Source organism: Acanthochromis polyacanthus, chromosome 2, assembly GCF_021347895.1.
Source record: "Acanthochromis polyacanthus isolate Apoly-LR-REF ecotype Palm Island chromosome 2, KAUST_Apoly_ChrSc, whole genome shotgun sequence".
Classification (NCBI taxonomy): Eukaryota; Metazoa; Chordata; class Actinopteri; family Pomacentridae; genus Acanthochromis; species Acanthochromis polyacanthus.
The window spans coordinates 41,231,845-41,250,869 of NC_067114.1; the positions used below are offsets into that span (position 1 = coordinate 41,231,845).

Sequence of the window (19,025 nt, forward strand, 5' to 3'; positions counted from 1 at the left end):
GTCCTGGGACAATTCTCTCCTTCGCTTTCTGTTGTCCATGTTCAGTGTGCTACACACCTTTTCACCGAACAGCAGGGTGACTACTTGTCTCCCTTTAAATAGGCAGACTGACTGATTATGAGTTTGGAAACACCTGTGATGTCAATTAAATGACACACCTGAGTTAATCATGTCACTCTGGTCAAATAGTTTTCAATCTTTTATAGAGGTACCATCATTTTTGTCCAGGCCTGTTTCATTAGTTTGTTTTTTTAAATAATTATGTTAATCAACAATTCAAAAGTAATGACTGTTTTTGATTATTTAATTTTCAATAAATTTTTATTTATTGTTACTTTTGTGAGTTTCAAGTGATTTCAGTGAGAATTGTGGGTTTTTCCTTCTTTAACTGAGGGGTACCAACAATTTTGTCCACGTGTGTATACATCCTGCACCGCTTGAAATATTCACTACCGTTCAAAAGTTTGGGGTCACTCAGACAATTTCATGTTTTCCATGAAAAACTCACTTTTATTCATGTGCTAACATAACTGCACAAGGGTTTTCTAATCATCAATGAGCCTTTCAACACCATTAGCTAACACAATGTAGCATTAGAACACAGGAGTGATGGTTGCTGGAAATGTTCCTCTGTACCTCTATGAAGATATTCCATTAAAAATCAGCCGTTTCCAGCGAGAATAGTCATTTACTACATTAACAATATCTAGACTGGATTTCTAATTCATTTAATATCATCTTCATTGAAAAAAATGCTTTTCTTTCAAAAATAAGGACATTTCTAAGTGATCCCAAACTTTTGAATGGTAGCGCACATTCAAACAACCCTGTTTTCTCAGATCTAAAGAAACTTTGAACAATTAAGAAATTTCTAACAATTTTCAAAAACTCCATCCGTCAGTTTTACGGATGTTTGTGTCAAAACTCTGTTCTGGCTTCTTTTCATTGAGTCCATTAACCCTCTGAAGTGTACAAAAAGCTGCCGGTGGATCTTTGATCTGTAACAGGGCAGCAGAACTTCAGGCCTCAGCGACACAGAACAGCAGGACTGTTGAAGGAGAGCAAAGGTGACGGAGGAGACGAAGACTTAAAGACTGAAAGACGAGAGGAATGAGAGAGTGGAGTTGGTGATGGATGAGATGTGAGAAGTGCAGCAAACTCAGTCTGATGAGCTGAAATGTGACAGAAGTTTTTGAGCTTTAGAGGCACAGCAGGAGGAGAAAGAGGAGGTTTGATATCAAAACAAGAAACATGAGATGATGTTTCTACAACACAACATAACAAAACACAGCTTTAATGGCGCCTGAAGCTGGTTTATCGAGCTTTAATCAACGAAGCAGTAGCATATTTGTGCACACAACACAGATGCAGCCCAACAGTAAATGAACCACAGATCAAATTTCACCAAAAACAAAACTCTACACCTCGACTTCTCTGAGTTTGACACCTGAGGCGTCTGTCTCACCGCAAACACCTCAATGGTCTGCATTTTGAAGAACTTCTTAACCAAAAATATCTCTTTTGGGTATCAGTCACATAAATTGTTGCTCACATCTCTAGTTTTTACAGTGAATTAGACAGATTTGTTGCTGATAAAGTAGAAAACGAGGAATTTCTAAGATGGAAAAATATCTTTCATGACTGCCAGTGAAAAATACGGCAGAAAAATAAGACAGAAATGGCAAAAAGGAGCTAAAGAGATTCATTTTCAAAATTTAAGTTTGGAAAATGACTCTCAAAAATGGCTGCATTTCTTTGATCAACAAAAAAAACTCTCCAAGCAGTCGCCTCTGAAGCATCTACATCAGCCAACCATCCATTAAGTAAATAGAAGAAGCAGTAAATACTTAAAGGAGTGAATTTCTGACCAATCAGACGCCTCCATGATGGTATTGATGATATCTAAAGTGTGCTAACAGGCTAAAGCGACATTGGTATAATGTTAAGTTTAGGATGCCAACCGCTGCTTATTATCCCTAAACACGAAGTACCACTGAGGCTCGCTTGACAAATGAACACTTTTGAGCTGCATGGAAAGTCAGAGGATCCTCAACAGCATCAGGAATCATTTTCCAATTTACAACTGGTTCCAAAAGCCCAACTTCAAAACAATTAAGAAATCTTAATGAATTCTGCAAATCAGTTCATAAAAATGACAACAATCACCTAAATTTAACAAATGTTACAAACTGTTTTACAATGATGGGATTGGACTCTGCTTTTGTTAGAGTAAAGTAGCTGAAATTAACCCTCCTGTGGGTCAAAAATCGACCCGTTTAAAGTACGAAAATGTGGGGAAAAAATATATTTTCACAGTGAAACTTCTGATGTCCACATTTTCATTATTTTTGGGAAATCTTTGAACATTTTTTGGTGGAGAAAAAATGTTGATGTTTCTTTAAGAACATTCGCATAAAAATCAACCAAAATTAAGCGCATTTCGCTGGATTTTGGTTGATTTTTATGTGAATGTTCATTAAGAAAATATTAGAAGTTTTACACACACACACACACATATATGTATATAAAATCACTTTATATATTTTTAGGATTTTTGAAAGATTTCACTCATTTTTTGAAAATATTTACAAGAATTTTCTTGACAAATTTTGGGAATTTTTTTAAAAAGAAAACTTTTGAGGGAAACTTTTTAGAAATTATTGGAATTTTCTTCCTGAAGGTTTTTGAAAATTTTCTGAAATTTTGGGAATTTTTTTGCAGAATTTTTGGACTTTCTTCAGACGAGAAAACAATATTTTTTTTGGGCCCGTAAATAAAGACCACAGGAGAGTCAAGTCATAAATTGATGTAAAAACAGGATTTTACTGTTTCCATAACCATGTGCAGCTCAAGAACTAGAATCAAGAGTCGCTAAAACACAAATGATCAACAACTAATCCTTACAAACAGCGTGATTCATCCTGTGTTGAGCCATATTTGGACCAAATTTAATGGAAATCTGTCACCTAGTTCAAATAATATATTAGTCTTGATCAAAGTAGTCGACCAACAGATGACAGACAGATCATTTTTTTTACTGTTAAGAGTAAATCTACCACCTCAGAACAGAAGTAACCAACATGAACTGTATTTGGCCAAATAATGAAGAGCAGGTAGTCAGCAGTTGAAACCAAGACCTCCAAATCACAATAAACCATTTCAGAAAGAATCAAAAGACTTCAAACTGCTTCTCCTGTGTCTGTTCAAACTGCACATTTTAGTCTATTCTAAATACTTGCAGATTTTTCACAACATGACTAAATATATTACTCAGATTTTGTGCTTTTTGCCTCCACAAAACTCAAAAGCTCCAGCAGAAACAGCGTATTTATTGATTTATTGGGATGTTTGGAAGATTCATGCAGAGGAGGATGTTTATTTTTAAGTTGTGATTCCACATGAATCCGTTCAGAGGAGCTCAGCCACCTCTCAGGCCCACACTGGGGCAGCGTTCAAGACTCAAAATAAGGTTATTCTGAGCAGCATTTCTGTAAATGTGGAAGAAAAATATTATCATCTGTGGTTTTTACATCAAAGTTCACAACTTCTGCTCCCAATTCAATACTATTCCTGACAGCTAAAAGTCCACAAACGCATCAGATTTCTGTTGAATATGGAGTCTGTGCTTTCGTTGAATTATTTTTTAGATCAACCATCTCAGCTCAGAAGCACAGAGAGGATCAGAGACGTGAAACATGGTCCATAATTTCACCCGACACACATAGTGGGGCTGATCTAACAGTGAAGAGGTGGGTGATGGGAGGAGACAGAAGGAGATCCTGGTAGTTGGTTTATAGAGAAGTGGGTCAGGAGGAGGAGGAGGGGAAAGAGCAGCTGAGGCGCTGACAGACAGAGAGGCAGGTCCAGACCTCATAAGCTGCACTGGAAAACTCACAACCATTAATCTGATTAATGTAAACCTACAGTTTCCCCGCAGCTACAGACTCCCACACGAGGCCCACGCCAGCTTTAGTCCATAAGCTCGTCTGCATTCCAGCAGTTTGTGACGTTCTGTAGGTGCACGAGGCCCCAAACATCTAAAAACAGAAGCTCTCCGAGGTTCGACTCCGTCGCCAACAGCTGGCTGGATATGAGAGCCGCAGAGCCAGCTGTGGACCAGAGTCTGCCCCAAATGACAGAGTCGCTGTTTAGAGAAACAAAATGATAACCGTCGCTCACAACCATCCCAAAACGATCCCTGCTGACGGAAATAAACCAAACTCTGGGAGCAGCAGAGGAGCTTCGCTTTGATAAACAACCGTCTGTCGCTGGAAACACTAAAATCCATCCGTTAGAAAAACTAGTTTGTGAATTATTTCTGGGATGAGTTTCCTGCAAGCTGTTTTATGGGCTTGTTTCCGTGTTGCAACACGACCACAGCGAGTAACCAGGTTCACACACAAACACTGAGGGAGAAATAACACCCAAACTAAGACGACAGGAAAAATTTGTCTTTTTAAAAACCCTGTGCAAAGTTATTCTTAATGCATACACTAGAAAGTATACTACTAATATTACTGTTCAAAGGCTCACTTAGAAATGTGCTTGTTTTTGAAAGAAAAGCATTTTTTTCAGTGAAGAAAACATTAAATGAATCAGAAATACAGTCTAGACATTGTTACTGTGGTAAATGCTACATTGTGTTAGCTAATGGTGTTGAAAGGCTAACTGATGATTAGAAAACCCTTGTGCAATTATGTTAGCACATGGATAAAAATGTGAGTTTTCATGGAAAACATGAAATTATCCGGATGACCTCAAACTTTTGAACAGTAGTGTATTTTTCTACTTACATAAAGTCTGTGCAATATTAATACTTATTCCTATATTTTCACTCATGAAAGAATCTGTGCAATAATTTCATTTGTATAATTAATGCTTATGTACATCTTGGGTTATTTCTGTTATTTTGTTTATTGGGTCAGTTGCTCGATCGTCCCAGAATCTATTGAAACTTTGTAGGAATGATCTTTGGCACCTGAAACTGACATCTGCCGTGTTTTTTTTAGCTGAAATTCCAATATTTTCATAATTTGTCACCCAATGGAAATTTTGGAAATTTAAACAAGATGAAACTTTCAATTCTGGCAAACGAGCCTCAGTTTTGTGGGTAAGACTTCTCAGATTCAGGATATTTGTTCAAAAATTGCAAATGAAGCGATCAATATTATTATGAGAATGCTACCTTAAGGGGGAGCTTCACCCGGCCGAGTACTAAAAATGACCAATGTTGAAAGTTTCATATTGCACACACTTTTTAAGATAAGGTATGCAACCTGTGCATTTTTAGAGACCTCTAAACACCAACTTCACTGTGAAACCAAATTTTTTTCATTTTCAACAACTGGACTGAAATTAAATGCTGTTGAATTATGGAACCCAAAATTACATCTTGTATTTGCCCCAAGCAAAATCTCATGCAATATTTAACATAAAATGATACCAATGCACCACAGAGTAGGCTACTTTAAGTATGGACCTGTGCACCTATTAGGCATTTTGTCATATTTCACTGTGGTTACCATGGTAATGAAATGAAACTATTGCTACAAAGATTTTCGTACATAACTCAGCATAGAATGAAGTTATCCAAAAAATGGCTAACAGGTGCATTCTGCATAGCCTTTACTACCAGCATGCCAAAAATGGGAAGTTTTGGTCAAAAGCGTAAGAACATAAATTAAGGGGCAGTTTATGTGTGTCCGAAAATCAAGTTTTGAGAAATTGGCACTTAAAGTTTATGATTGATGAGGACTCATTATATAAGCAATCAAATCAAACAAACAATTCATCAGGAGAAAGAATACATGTTTAGGTATATGATAATATTCTTTGTTGAAAATTTGACTTTTTCACCCAAATCTATCGTATTTGAAGGTAAAGCTCCCCCTTAAAGATGCTACCAATGCTTACAAAGCTTTCATATGCTAGTAGAAATGGGAGTTACGGCCAGTCAAAGCTGATACAGATAAAAAGTAATTAATTTCCCTATTGTGTACTAGATTTCCTAAATGTCGGCACCATCTTTGCTGCTGGAACAATGCGGATTTCCCCACTGTGGGATTAATAAAGGCTCATCTTATCATCAAAAAACAAGCTGCAGACTAAAACTACATTTGGTGTAACACAACAGTAAGGGCCAACAGCATGCATCATGGAATAGTTATGAATCTGTTTGCAAACATTAAAACCTGAAGCTGACATTCATGAATCACCCTTTAACACACTGCTGCTTGTTCATGCCAACAAGCTTTGAGCTGATAAAAATATCTTCGGTACGGTTTAGGTGAACCAGTTTATATGAATAAATCAGTATTTGGTGAAACAGACTTCTTTGATTTCTTGCTGCGAATAATACAAGAATTCTGTTACCACGCATATCTAATATGAAGCTATGCTAACAGCTAGTTAGCACAAAGTGATGCTAGGACGCTCTCCTTTGTTTGAGACTGAACAGTTTGTCTCCTGCAGTTACATCTGCTGGTTTTCTGTGTTATTTATTCATGTTTAGTCATTTTTATTGCCCCCTAAGTGCACGTAAGCTTCATATATTTTTCTTTTTTTAAAAAAAGTTTTATGACTTTGTTTGTATTTACAAAGTTTTAATTTTTTATTTCTTCTTGATATTTATTTAATTGGTGCTTTTGTAGAAATCTACAGAGACAAAACAGATATTCATTTAAGATTAACAATACTGCTGCATTGTACCAGATGCAAATAATACCACAACAGCAACACAAAACTGGCATTATATACTGGCATCAACTGCTGATACTCTCTTATTACCAGCAACTACCAGTGAAAAATCTATATCACTCAACTACTGCCAGTCAGTATCATTCAGTCACTAGTTAATTCTGATAAATGTCACCTGATGAGTCACAGTCCAGGTAGACAAGCCTCATACAGAAAATGAACAAACAGAAGTTAATCCTAAAACCTGCTCCAATTATAATTCCAACAAAGTGAGTCAGGGGAAGAGCGAATTATTTTCACTTTGAATCGTCCAGAGGTTTGGAAGGTGAACATGGTGAAGATTTCAACACTTTTCTAAAAACTGTGACAGCTGAAGGACTAAAATCAAAACTCCAACAAAGAACATGTTCACTTTACTCACTGTGACGTGGTCTTTAATATTCTGATCCACTCAGACAACATGAACAACCTGCTCAGATCCTTAAACTGTTCATAAAACTCAGTCTAGGTATAAATATGAGGTTAGAAATACAGTGCCGTGAAAAAGTATTTGCCCCCTTCTTGAATTCTTATTTTTCTGAATATTTCCCCAACTTAAATATGTAACTCTACTGTTGTCCTCATTTATGGGCACCAAAAAAATATTGCTTTTTGTCTGAAAAAAAAAATCAAAAAAATTCAGCAAACAAAATCCCCGAATTTCTGAAAATTTGCAAAACTTTCAGGAAGAAAATTCCAATAATTCATTAAAAAAATTCCCTGAAAAGTTTTATTTAAAAAAAAAAACAAATTTGGCAAGAAAATTCTTGTAAATACTTTCAAAAAATAAGTGAAAATCTTCCCAAAAAATCCTAAAAATATCTATGGTGATTACATACAGCATAACTGTGATAACATACACAGCAAAACATTTACAAAAAAAAAAATCAACCAAAATCCAGTGAAATTCAATGGATTTTGGTTGATTTTTTTGTGAATGTTCTTAAAAAACTTTTTTTTTTCCACCAAAAAATGTTCAAAGATTTCCCAAAAATGTTGAAAACGTGAACATCAGAAGTTTCACTGTGAAAATGTTTCTTTTTCCACATTTTCAAACTTTAAACCGGGTCAAGTTTGACCCGCAGGATGACATGAGGGTTAAATAATTGCACAAACCGATAAATGATGATCAAAACATTTGGTGATTAATTCATTAATTGACATAAACTGATGCAGAAAAGGGACAAAATGTGGAAAACGGCGTGTTTGATGCTCAAATTTTCCACCCAGACCTGCCGAGTAATAACAATAATCACAAAAAAATCACGTCTATGAACCACAGAACGCAGCTTGTTGAACGTAGCAGCAGCACAGTAAGCAGGACAGTAAATATTCAGCACACAGGGAAGATTGCAGGAACCTTCAGACCTGATCCCAGAGCAGCAGCAGAACTTACCTTCTCAGAGATGAAAACAGAGATGGACAGAAGTCCCGACAGAAGACAGCGTCTGTCTCCGGCGGCCTGAGAGGCAGAGAAGGACAGACGAGGAGCAGAAGCAGAGAAAACAGTTTGTTAGCGGTGAAGCAGCGAGCGGTTAGTTGCCCTGCACAGCGCTGAGCTGCTGTTATAAGCTGCCGGCTGCTGGGTGCCACATTCTGCTGCTCCTGGTGAAATGTAACATGCGCAGCCTGTAGTGAGGAGTTAATGAAACAGCAGCAGAGCGTAGCAGGAGGTCACAGCACACAGCTAACACCTCTAAATATACCTGCCGGAGCAACGAGGTGGGAAGAAGGGAGTGGCAGGGTTTAAAAACACCTCAATGCTCATTTTATCAGCCAGTTTAACATGTGTTTACTTTTATTATCATGTTTTTGCACCTTATAGAGACTTAAAACATGTTTAATCGCTGCTTTAATCCAGAAATAAGATGAAATATGAAGCATTCGGTGACGTACGAGGGTGGCAACAGATGATTATTACTTCGCCAAGGAACGCAGTGGAGTTATGTGATGATTGGTGTTGGTTTGTCCGTCCGTCCGTCTGTGTGTCTGTCAGCAACATTACTCAAAAACAGATCAATGGATTTGGATGAAATTTTCAGGGAAGGTCAGAAATGTCACAAGGACCAAGTGATAAGATTTTGGCAGTGATGCAGCTTATAGTCTGGATCCATAGATTTGTTAAACATTTTTGTATGATTGCAAGATAGCAGCATGGCGTCACTGTAACCATGAAAACAAGTGAACACTACGTCAATCAGTTGTTCTCAAACGTTTCATTCACAACTCAAAATATTCAGTTTGGTGTCACAGAGGAGGAAAGAAATCAGGACATATTCAAATTTAAGAACCTGGATTCTGAGAATTTGGACTTTTTTATGTAATCACTCAAGTCTATTAACTGACTATCAAAGCTGTGGGTGATTAATTGAATAGTTGACCATTTTTGGTGCATAAAAGGCACAAATTGCACATTGTTCAATCTAAAATCAGAGGATTTAGACATTTTTTCTTTAATAAATGTGCAAATTGATAACTGATTTTCAAAACACTTGGTGACTAATTCATTAGTTGACATAAAATGATACAGAAAAGGGACAAAATGCAGAAAATGACGTGTTTGACGCTCAAAATTTCTACTCAGACCTGCTGAATGTGCATTAATACATATTAATGCTGCAGCAGATGATTATTGTCTTTGTCAATTAATTTGACAACTGTTTTCTCGGTTAACCAATTAGTCGTTTGGTTGATAAAACACTGATCTGTGGTTCTCAAAGCACAAGATGACAACTGCCTTGTTTTGATCAAAGATATTCAGTTTACTGTTACAGAGGAGGAAAGAAACCACAAAGTATTCATATTTAAGTAGCTGGAATCTGAGATTTGGGGCTTTTTTTTAAATTGACTGAAATCTATGAGTTGATTATCAAAGCACGTGATAAATAATTGATAAACTGACATAAATTAGTGCACAAATGACACAAATGGTAAAAAATGAAGTGTTTGACACTAAACATTTCCTTAGCTTTAGCTACAACCAAACTGGATGTATGTGCTTTAATAAAGTCTGGACTGAACTGGTTGAGATGCAGACTTCGGTTTTCCACATTTAGAAACATTAAATCATGTGGATTTGCAGCTAATAAAACGAGAACTTGTTCAGATGTCCAGGTTGAAGGAACTGAAGATCTCCTGAATCTAAAACCACAGTGACAGTGAATGTTACTACTTTTGGCACTAATCTGCACTCTGAAGTGGAAATATCTTCTTGGGAGTTCCTCCAGTTACGACTGTTGGATCATTGACAGCAGTTTCACTTGTGAATGACAAATGCTTGTCGAGCCGTTCAGAGGACTCCACCCTCCACTCAGAGCAACAACAAAGAGAGTAACTGTTGGTAATAATGAGCTGCTGCGTGACGTGGAGGTTAAATATCAGACTTAAGTGAAACTAAACTGTAGCTTTAGTCTGTCTTCAAAAATAAACAATACATTTGCAGCCACAGTAGTATAATCCTAGCCTAGCCGCGCTAGACAACCCACGGCAACGAATTTAATTCTCTGCCAGGGTGGGTCTAGTTACCCTCCATAAGGCTCGAGGCTGGATTCTCCTAAAACTGGCCGGACCAATCACCATGAAGTGTAGAGTCAAAAGGCGGGCGTAACTAAGTGACGACAGAGGCGCGACGATTCTGAGAGAAACAACCGGCGCACAATAAATGGTTATCTTTCGACTCGGCTTTGGCCACAGCCCTTAAAGATTTGAAGCTAAAATTCAACTTGAAAGATAAAGGACGGCACTGAAGTGTTTCATTGAGAAGAAAGACGTATTTGGACTTATGCCGACGGGATATGGCAAATCCTTAATATACCAGTTGGCTCCGCTGGTTGGGAAGCTAATGAGACTTAGCCACAATCCGCCGGCGCTCTAGGAACTCCGTCAGCCTATTCGTTGCACTGATTGGTTGTATAACTACCCAATTGCTGCAGAGGGATTTGATAGACAACCTTTTAGCCCGCCTCCCTCCCTGTCGAGCTTCCCTAGACCCTTGTGCCTTCAGAAACATGGGTCTAGCGCGGCTAGGCTAGTATAATCCAGGTTTATTTAATGCTGAAGTTCAGGACTTTTACTCACGTGTTCTTCACATTCAGGCCAAACAAGCTCACACAAGTAAATCTGAGTGAACAAAAGGAGCCACTAAACCCATTAAAATGAATCGTTTTCAGTTGGTTTTTACTTTCACTTTGCCTATTTTAATTATTTTAACCTCAAGAAGTTTTCATTAACGTTAAACTGCACCTTACTTTTAGTTAAATCTAAAATTTTAAGCCCTCAACGTTGTGGCATTTATGTTCCTGTGGCAGCTAATATTCACATTTTTAAAGTTAGAAATTCCAGACTTGTGAACACTAGTGCAGACTGAGAGGTGCCAACTTTTAGCGATATTAAAGGAATTCAGTCCTGGTATTTACATCCTTCAAAGATAAAGTTGAAGCTGAATATTTGTCGCTGTTTATCACGAGTCAACATCTGCATTTTTGTGCACATAAAATCTCTTTCTTGGGTTACTTTCTGCAGCTGATCAACCTTAAATATAAACTATCATTCAAAAGTCTGAGGTCACTTACAAACTGCTTTTTTTTTTCAATAAAGATTACATTACACTAGTCAGAAATCCAGTCTAGATATTGTTAATGTGATAAATGACTATTCTAACTGGAAACGGCTGATTTTTAATGGAATGTCTTGCACTTGAACTTGGAGAACAGTGGAGTTAACGAAGGAAAAAAATCTGATGCTTCAAATGTAAAAAGACGAAAAAAGATGCCGAATTTTCTTTGAGTTCCTCCCATTGCGACTGTTGGATCACTGGTGGTCACATTTATGATGCTGGAATCAGAGAATTTTGCATAACTTGCTCTTATTTTAGGGTTCCTGAATACAGTTCAGTTTTATTTTTAAACTTTATTTACAAGAATTTGACGACATGCAGGCTGCACACGTGCACAGTGAAGGGAGTAAATCTGGCAAATTCTCATTTTCTAAATACACTAACCGGCTAAATATAACAATTTCCCTCCAGAATCACAGACTTTATATTTATTCTGTCTGTTGTGTCTCTTTGGGTCAAGACAACGTTGCATTTTCTAACTTCATTGGAGACGAGGAGCCACAAAAAAACTGCACGTTTTGGGGCAAAAACTCTTAATATTTTGCTGCTGGTTTGCAAAAAAAAAAAATGAATCATTTCTACATGAATCATTTTAAAAGTTTCAAGCATATCAAAGTAAACAGAAATCAGTGACCTGGAACGGGTATTTTTCAGACTGCATTAGGGATCTACAACATGTGATACTTGGAGGAACCTCATTAATCCACAAACCGACTTGTTTACATGTATGAGGGCGACATGGCGATGGATTACAGTTTCAGTTAAATGGTCACCAGCTTGACATGAATGATCCTTTAATGCACTGAAGCCATACAGTGATTTTTAGTCAAGATTATTTTTTCCAGGCTTTTTTTTTTTTATTGGATACAAACAGATGAAAAAAGACAAGAAATCGAAGAGGAAAAAGAAGTACCAGCCTCAGTACATGATGTGTGTTCGAGTGAAGGACATTTTACGTCCCACCCATCAAATCTCAAATAACATTATAACAACATATAACATTGTCAGCCTTGATTTAATCTCTCACTCTACCTCATATTATCAGGATCAGACTAATTCTTTTTCCTGTTTTCCATCAGTCAGTTTGTCCTCTTGGTCAGCAGTAACCGCTAGCTAAATATCTAGCGTCTACTGCGGAGGAAAAGCTAGCATTAGCATGGATTAGCATCCCTGTTACTGTGATTAGAGTAGGGTTAGCAAACAACACATAAAACATGAAATAACAAGAAAAACACTCAGAGAGCGTGGTACTCAGCCAAGGCTGCTCAGTCGTATCAATCTTTAATGAAAAATGACGTTGCGCTGAGCACCTTGTGTTCTGCATGCGTACGTTATTTACGGATACAGAATCACAAGACCTAAATATGCAGCGGGCGGCAGGAATTGATGGTACTCAGAAACACCGCCACAATTTAATCATTTCTGAAGGATAAGTCCTCAGCAGTGGATTTGTAGCAGGATCACAATCATGTGATCGTTCACTTGTTGTCATGGTTACAGTGACGCCATGCTGCTATCTCACAATGACACGGAAATCTTTAACAAATCCGTGGATCCAGACTATAAGCTGCATCACTGTCAAAATCTAATCACTTGGTCCTTGTGACATTTCTGAGATTCCCTGAAAATTTAATCTAAATCTGTTAGTTTGTTTTAAGATAATGTTGCACACAGACAGACAGACTGTCTGTCTGTCTGTGTGCAACAGACAGACATATGTCAATTGTCACATAACTCCACCGTGTTCCTTGGCAGAGTAAAAATAGTACAGCGCTCGATTTCGACGGTCGCCAGGTCGCAAATGGCGACCTGGCGACCGTCGAAATCAAGCGCTCGATCAAGCTGAACCGCCTATCATGTTTTCTTCATGGAGGCAGCCACTTTGTATGATGTCATCAACCTGCCATGATTCCCGACGCTCGCGGCGACCTGGCGACCGTCTAAATCGAGCGCTGTAGAACCATTGATGTGTAAGCGGAGCCACTAAAATACTTGAGAGTGTATTTCCAATTGCTGATTAATATGTAGCAGAAAACTGTAAAAGAGAAGGTTTATTTTTCAAAACTTTTGAAGCCCAAATGTCCTCCAATTCTAGAATGACCCATAATGTGACCGACCAGTAAAAACCAGCACAACATTTAAAACTTCTATACGAAAGCAGTCCAGCAGCTCTTTGCTTTCCTTGAGGTGCCTGTAACGAAGCAGCTGAATTCAATAAAACCAGTTTGATATGAAACAAATGACTTCACCCTCCTGTCGTCCTGTGGGTCAAATTGACCCGTTTTAAAGTTTTAAAAATGTGGAAAAATATATATATTTTCACAGTGAAAACTTCCACATTTTCAAAAAATTTTTAGGAAATTTTTGAACATTTTTGGAGGAAATAAAACTAATTTAAAAAATGTCTAAGAACATTCAGAAAAAAATCAACCAAAATCCAGTGAATTTCACTGTTAAATTTGGGGATTTTTTTATTTTTTAAAAAATTTGAGGGAAACTTTTCAGGAATTTTCTTTCTGAAGATTTTGCAAATTTTTATACATTTGGGGAAATTTTTTATGAATCTGAACTTTTTTCGGACAAGGCAACAACATTTTTTGGTCAGGACAACACGAGGGTTAAATCAGATCAGAGACAAAAATGTTGATCAGGAAATCCCTGATTTTACTGAGAGGTTTTTCTGTTGTCCGTCTTTGTTTTTATAAATCAGTAACAGAGCAGCTGCATTCAATACTACAAATCTGATACGACACCAATGACTCAGATCAGTTTAGGGGAATAAATCTGATAGGAAAACCCCAGATTTCACTGTAACGGTCTCTCTGTGACTCCCTGAAGCTCTCTAACCGACATCAGACCACGTGACGGATTTCTGGCAGAAACAAACCAAACAGATCTCAGGGAGGAGGAGAGCAGCAGCCGAGTGGAAGAAAAGGACAACTCAGCCTTGTTCCCACACCGACAGCTGTTCTCCAGCCCGCTTTTCTGTCCAGAACCACATCAGTGTCGGACCGGTGCCGCCTCCACAGCAGCAGACCTGCAGCTAGCTAAGCACAATCTGCTGCTGCACCAGATTAGCCCAAAACCTGCTGTTCACTGCACCGTTTCTGGAAAGTTCAACACAACGCCAACGTTTTCTGGCAAAATACAGCTTTGACTAAACATTTCTGATTTTTAGAAACATAGCTGAAACAACCAATAAGCAACTATTTTGATAAACAATTCATGTTTTAAGTTGCTTTTTGAGCAAAAATGTGAAATAAATGATGGTTACTGCTAATAAAACATGAGTATTTGATGCTTTTGCTTTAATTACAGTTAATATAAACATCAAACCTGTGCATTTTCACTAATTTATACATTAGAAGTCTCAGGAACCTGTGCAATATCGATGTTTTTCTACTTATATGACAAAACTAATAATCTATAAACAAGCTGGTTTATTTTTTAACTATATGTTATTTTTTGGAGGTTTCCTTGCAATTTAAATGTGTTTAATGACAATAAACTGAACTTAATTGAGCCTTAAAATATCTAGATTTTGTACAAATAGAATCTGTCTAATATCAACAGCATTTATGTGAATTTCTTGTTTATTTCTACATTTTTATTGAGGTTTCCTACATTTTTGCACTTTACCCTTTGCCGTTTTAACCCTGTAAGTCCTTCTCTGTGGTATAAACAAAGGATTGTCTTATCTTTTAAAGCATTTAAATACAGTTATCTCTCCTTTAATTGACAAACTGATCACTCATTCAGGAGCAACTGATAAAAATCAGTCAACAGCGCTTACTTCTGCTGAACAATGAGTGTCTTTTCTGTCAAATAAATGATTAAGTTAAATTAAATCAGCTGGCTAACTGATTATAAAATCAATTTTAAACTAGAAGCGCCTGAAAAGGTTAAACAGTCCTGCACTGATTGAAGTAAGCCCTTTATATAATTCATCTAAATGCAAATTTAGATTAAATTCTGTTCTGGTTTATGTCTTTTTAAGTCATTCTACTTTGTTTTTGCTTTGTTTTCAACTTAAAAGCATTTCCACTAAATTGTTTTTCAATTTACAATAACTTCACGCATCAAAATAAATCTATTTTTCAAAAGCTTTTCAGAGTTTGTGTTATAAGAATGTAAATTTTTGCACATTTAAGGTTATTTGAGTCTTTTTTTAACGTCAAAAAATGTCACTCAGACCTTGAAGAATGTTATTAAGCTAACTGTAAATATTAGATTATAGATCATCATAAAGCAGGAAACACTTTCCAGAAGATTCCTCCTCCAGTTGGCTCCATTTTAAGCTGAACTGGTTGAAGACGTGACATAAATGAAACTGAAAACTCCCGCTGAGCACAAGCAGGCAAGATTAATCCGTCTGTCCCTGAATGACTTGCAGCTCTTCACTTCTGAAGCCACTTTCTTTAGTTTCAATTTAAAAAAAAAAAACAATAAAAGACCAGCGGGCCAATGAGAGGAGCCGACAGACTGTGTGGGAGTGTCACATATTTCACGTTTCCATGAAATTCCACTTTGTTGGCAGAGTCTCAGCCTGAAGGAGGATTCTGTCTGAACCTGCCAAACCAAAGCTCTCCACCTGAAACCTCTGAAGGCCGACTGGAGCTTCTGTCTGCAGCCGAAAGGTCGAAATAACAGCTGAAGGTGATTATTCTGCTTCTCAGAGAACAGTCAGAGAAGCACTTTAGACTACTTTTAAAGTCTGAGGTCTCCAAAGTGTCCAAAGTCATGAAATGTCAGCGCTTTTGAATGTGTTTAGCGTTAAATAACCACCATTAAATGATGTTTTTAAGTGAAGTCAACCTCAACACTGCAAAACACGATGGCGAACAGTAAATTAACCAATTACTGGCCATGAGTTCAGACCGTTTCAGTTACTTTCAGGAGCAAAAGCAGCAAATAACTCTTTAAATGTTGCATTTAGGCCAGTTTTTCTGTTAGCTTTATGCAAACCAGACCTCCTGACCACCAGGGGGAGCCGCACAGGTTGTGGGAAATAATTTAAAGAACAAGTCATAAAATGTCAGCACGAACAGTAAATTTATTAGTTATTGGCCATAATTTCAGTAAACAGTAATCATTTACTGTCACAAACCAAACTCTTTAAATGTTCTGTTTATGTTGTTTTGTTCAAAATCAAAGCTCGTTTGGGTTTTTTTCCTGCCCTGTACATAAAGAAGCAGAGCTCTATATTTATTTAATTAGTGCATTTTATTATAGGTAATGAGTGAAACAGAAGGTGATTTTTGACATTTTTAAAGTAGGTTTGGGAGTTTTTTTTTGGCCTTTACATACAGAGACAAAGCTCAGCTAAGTGGCCAAAATGGTCTAAAGTCTATATTTCTTAAATTAGTGTGAACTATTATAGGGAATGAGTGAAACAAGAGGTGATTTTTGACATTTTTAAGCATGTTTGGGAGTTTTTCTGTCCTTTACATATGGAAGCAGAGCTCAGTTAAGTGCCTAAAACTATCATATGTTTACATTTATTTAATTAACATGAATTATTATAGGGAATGAGTGAAGAAAGAAGTGATTTTTGACATTTTTAAAGTATGTTTGGTCGTTTTTCTGCCCCCTGCTGGTCAGAAATTACCTGAAGCAGCTTTAAAATGTGAATTAATACAGTTTGGCACTTTGAAGGCTCCAGTATCTGACTATTTTTGGTAAAAGTATAAGATTTTACTGCACCAGCAGGTATAAAAACACCACATTTTAAACCGTATTGCACTCAAAACTTGCACAATACTGAATTACTGGAAGAAAACTAGACAAAATGCATGCGTGAACGGTGTCAGGACATGATAAAGCACCTACAGTTCTCCACCTTTGGGAGCTTTGGGTGCTCAGGGTGTGGACATGTGGTGCAGCAGGCGGACAGGTGAGCTTCTTACCTGTTTCCCTCCCTGCTGAAGGAACAAACTGCAACTCCTCCCGTGTTTCTGTAGCTCCGGTAAAATCCTCCTTCAAGCCTCCACAAACTGCGACATGTTGAGCTCCAGCCTCCGGCCCCCCTCAGCCGTTCACACCGAGAGAAGCTCCGACCCGCGGCCGCCCTCCGCTGTTCCAAACACGGAGAGAAAGCGGAGGATTCCTGCTCCTGCTCGGTCGGAAAGTCAAATTTAACACGCTTCCGGTGTGAGAATAAAATGTAAAGTTAGTCCTGCTGGAGGTGAAGACTTGTTCCCCCTGCGGAGCCGACTGGCGTCTCTGTAATCAGATGCTGCTCACCACAATATCCATTCATCCTATTACACCGTTTAACCCTTCACTGTCTGAGGGAGGCTCTGTGCTGCCTTCAGGGCCCGCAGGACGAAACAGCACTCAGCCTGGAAATACACAAGAAATGCAAATAAATGCCACTACTGTCAAGAATAGTTGCACTGTTTGGACTGTTGTTCCTCATTTGCACCGTTTTGAACTTCATCTAATGGTCAAGTTTGCATTTCACTCAGTTTTGCTTTTCTTAGTTTGACTTTTGCTTCCTTTGTTCTTAGTTTCCAGCCCTTCACCCTCCTGTTGTCCTCATTTACGGGCACCAAAAAATATTGTTACCTTGTCTGAAACTTTTATTATTTGAAATAAAAGTTTTATTTCAAATAAAAATAAAAATTTGATTTCAAATAAATCCCCCTAAATTTGGCAAGAAAATTATTGTGAATGTTTTCAAAAAATGAGTAAAAAACGTTCCAAAAAATCCTAAAAATATCTAAGGTGATTACATATATATCAATAAAACATCTAATATTTTCTTTAAAAACATTCACAAAAAAATCAACCAAAATCCAGCAAAATTAGTTGGATTTTGGTTGATTTTGTTGTGAATGCTCTTCAGACACATTTTTAACATTTCTTTTTTTTCTCCACCAAAATATGTTCAAAGATTTCCCAAAAATGTTGAAAATGTGGACATCAGAAGTTTCACTGTGAAAATATTTTTTCCCCACATTTTCAAACTTTAAAACGGGTAAATTTTGACCCGCAGGACGACATGAGGGTGGATTTTGGTTGATTTTTTTGTGAATGATCTTAAAGAAAAATATTAAAAGAAAATATTAGAAGTTTTACTGATACATATGTAATCACTTTACTGTGACAGACTGGTGACCTGTCCAGGGTGTCCCCTGCCTTCGCCCGAGTCAGCTGGGATAGGCTCCAGCACCCCCCATGACCCCAGTGAGGATAAAGTGGTGAATAGAGAATGGATGGATGGATGTAATCACTTTAGATATTTTTAGGATTTTTTTGGAAAATTTTTACTCATTTTTGAAAATATTTGCAAGAATTTCCTTGCCAAATTTGGCTATTTTTTTTTTAAAAAATAAAACTTTTAAGGAAAACTTTTAAGGGATTATTGGAATTTTCTTCCTGAAGATTTTGCAAATTTTCAGAAATTTTGGGATTTTTTTTTGCTGAATTCTTGGATTTTTTTCAGACAAGGAAACAACATTTTTTTGGTGCCCGTAAATGAAGACAGCAGGAGGGTTAATAACATAAAGTTTAAAATGATTATTTCAGATAGGTATTTACATATGTATGTATTTGCTAACAACTGAATGTGCAGGATGGCTTTTAGAGCATGTAAAATGTTTCATTTATTGTATTTTAGAATTTGATCTTGCAAGTTGCCATCCATCTTCTTTATCTTTATTTTGTTTTAGAA

At 37.2% G+C, this 19,025-nt stretch overlaps 1 protein-coding gene across 2 annotated transcripts in view; it reads right to left on the reverse strand.

The window, feature by feature from the left end:
* Positions 1–17,624, reverse strand: part of pacsin3 (protein kinase C and casein kinase substrate in neurons 3) — a 68,187-nt gene extending 50,563 nt beyond the window's left edge. Inside the window, exons 1-2 of one of the 2 annotated variants that reach the window (XM_022202034.2) lie at positions 17,257–17,624; positions 8,132–8,197 (exon numbers count right to left, since the gene is read on the reverse strand). The gene's annotated coding sequence lies outside the window, so the exon portion shown is untranslated. The remainder of the gene's footprint in view (positions 1–8,131; positions 8,198–17,256) is intronic. The other variant, XM_022202033.2, reaches the window with a different exon arrangement.
* Between the last annotated feature and the right edge of the window lie 1,401 nt (positions 17,625–19,025).